Here is a 3,138-nt window from a genome sequence, read left to right as displayed (position 1 = left end):
TCATCATGGCATTGAGACAGAATGCTTGTCATCTCTCCTTCACGCACATACCTTCGAATCACACCATCTGCACACAGTTTAAACAAGAAAGGGTCATTCCAAAAATAATCTTTTTACACAGCCGCGTCGCACGTTGTGCACTATTGAGAAAATCCAATATTGAGAAAATCCAGAGAGCTTGCACTTTGCTTGTCAGATCACTTTTACACTGCCGTACCGTGCCCCATGTGGCGCGGTAATGGCTTTTTCTCAGAGTAAATTCATGTGTTCACTTTTTGATATCCGGACTTGGTCCTCGACCCCTAAACGTGATCTCGACTTATATTCTTGAGCTTTTACTTAGATTTCAAAGCTCCAACTTATTTGATTGCGCTCCAAATTACCTAAATAACTTAGAATCATTTCCTACAAGGAATAAAATACGTAATAAGTATAATTTACTAATATTTAAGCTCAAACACATGTAAAATGCAGTAATTAGAGTGCAATACTACGACTATAACACGGGTTTCTAACCTACCATCAAGTGACATCTAAATCTTATGGACCCACTGGTCCTAGCATTCAATCCTAGGTGGTGTCCACTGAGTTGCTGTAAATAAGTGAAAGAAGAAGGATCAGTAACATCATGGGGCGATCTTTAACTAGAAGAAAAGACAAACGGTGAACTTACGAGTACGGTTCCATAATTTCGGAAAGGATAGAGTCGTGGCCGGAATGATGTCCCTGGTGGTAACTGCAACGAACCGTTTCATCCACCTACGGTCGTTGTCATCATCCATGCTGGTTAGCAAAGCATGATGTCCATGTTTGCTGAAACCTATCATTCCCCCGCAAAAAGTCTTGGGGGAATAAAGGTTCATTAATAGAGCCAGGGATAGCTTTTCTCACCATCTCCTGGCATAAACGCCGAAGACAAGCAACCGTCCTCCATACAAAAGGACTTACCTGTGCCAGGTATAAAGGTAACGGATACAGAACTTCACCATAACGGAGTCAAGCTCCCCGCTCAAGGAGAACGGTCCCAAGGTGAATAGATATGTGTAAAAATACGTGAAACCCTTCTTGGGTAAGGTTATCTGCTCCGCCGGATCAAGAGCGATGATGTTTAAATCATGGCAACGACAGTCTTCCTTCGCAGCAGGAATGCTGGATGGAAGAAGGATACCAACATCCCATGTGCGAGAGTTAGAGGAAGGATACTTCTCTTCGAAGTCCTTAGTTGTGATGAGTCTTCTTGGAATAATGGTGCCCACCGTGGGAGGAGCAGCATCATCAACACTACCTTTGTTCTTTGAGGAACTGGGATTTCTGGAAGAAGAGGTCCTTGTTATACCAACATCCACGAACACGCAAGTATGAGTTGAGTAAAACGAGAGTTTGAAAAGTTATGAAGTGTAAATGGAGAAGTTTGATGCGTATAAGTAAACAAATAAGGTGGCTAAAATCGTGGCCATAATTACCTCGATAACCGGCAAAAGTATGCTGAATCGTGGGATGACGCGTGTTCGGGGCATTAAATGCGGAAAGACGTGCGTCTAATCAACCGTCAGAAACCTTTCAGAGGGGGCTAGAGAATTTCTCGCCAAAGAGGTATCTTTACCAACTTCCCGGTGACACAAGGTTATGCCACCGAAAAGCAGGTGGACTATCTGTATAGGATCAAATATGTTCGTATTAAATGATCGCATGAGAAAGCACCACGTGGAGCCGAAAACAGAAGTCAGTCAAGTACGAAGGCAACAATATCAAAGAGAATGGTATTCATAAAGGCAAATTAAATACTTGCCATCAGGTAGCATTTAATGGAGAATATTCTATAGCATTAATTGCTCGGTCTGTTACAGAGAATATGGCATTCACTGCCTACCGTTACACATTCTTCAATGGCCCTCATAATTGTCATTTAAGAGGGGCTTGATCCTAGGACCTTGTTCCCTAGGTGCAACTATAAATAGTGAGCTCTACAGCCATTGTAAAGGACACGTATTTTTTGACAAGCTAATACTATACGCTGCTCAAAAGTTTAATACTAATTTATCCTTTTGCTCATTAATATTGTTCTTACTATCTCCGGAAGCTGTACTCCCGGAACTAAAATTTTTGTTATTTTATCTCGATTTCAAGGCTAAATCTTACATTCTTGTTTAATTTATTTATTATTTTAGGATCAAATCGATTCACTTGTCTATAAACCGTATAAATTCAACTGTACCGTTTTACAGGTAAACAAAAAATAATATTGAGCTTGACTCTGTTCCGACTTTTATGGGTGAAAAATGTCGTCGGAAGATAATATAGTTGGACACATGTTTATGTACATGATTTTGAGGTTAATTTCACCGGTGGTCATTCAACTAATTGTCAGTTTTACAAAAGTCAACTCAACTTTCATTTGTCACTTTAAAATAACTCAACTCAAAGAGTATAACTTTAAAGTCATTCTAACTGTTCCCCAACATATATCCACCGAAAATCTGACATGGCAAGGTAAAATCCGGTAATGACTTTATTAAAATGCCACATCAGTTTATAAGGACCCGTTTTTTATTAACCCTTCCTCCTATTTACCAGACCATTACCCATTGGCATTAACGACTAACCCAAATGTATACAAAACATGGGCTAAAAAAGGTTATGTGGCACCTTCCTAGACCAATATTTATATTTATCTATTTTCTTCTTTTTTTTTTATAATTTTTCTTTTGTTTTAAATTATTAACGTAAAAGACACTTTTAATATTCATCTTAATTATGCCTCATCATCTTCCGCTTCTTTCTTCCATGACAAAGGCCCAACGTTGGCTCTTTTGTTTTGTAACGTTGCTCTTTTCCTCTTCCTTCTTCCATTTGCTAGATGATAATCTATCTCTCTTCGTTTTCTTTCTCCAATATTCCCTAGGTAAATTCTTTCTTTTTTGTTTTGAGATTAATTAGTTCTGTTTCAGGTTTAGTTGATGTTTAATCTGGTTGGTCAATTATTAATTAGAACCGTGAACTCTTCAATGCAAACTGCCTCTAACTTGATAATTGATATGATCTTTATCATTGATGAACTTATCTGATATAAGGCATTTCAGAGTGCTGAGCATTTACAAAATCAATTGCAGGAATTTATTGAATGCTAGAACAAACAAA

The sequence above is a fragment of the Nicotiana tomentosiformis genome, chromosome 2, assembly GCF_000390325.3.
Source record: "Nicotiana tomentosiformis chromosome 2, ASM39032v3, whole genome shotgun sequence".
NCBI classification, from domain to species: Eukaryota; Viridiplantae; Streptophyta; class Magnoliopsida; order Solanales; family Solanaceae; genus Nicotiana; species Nicotiana tomentosiformis.
This window is presented reverse-complemented; position numbering follows the sequence as displayed.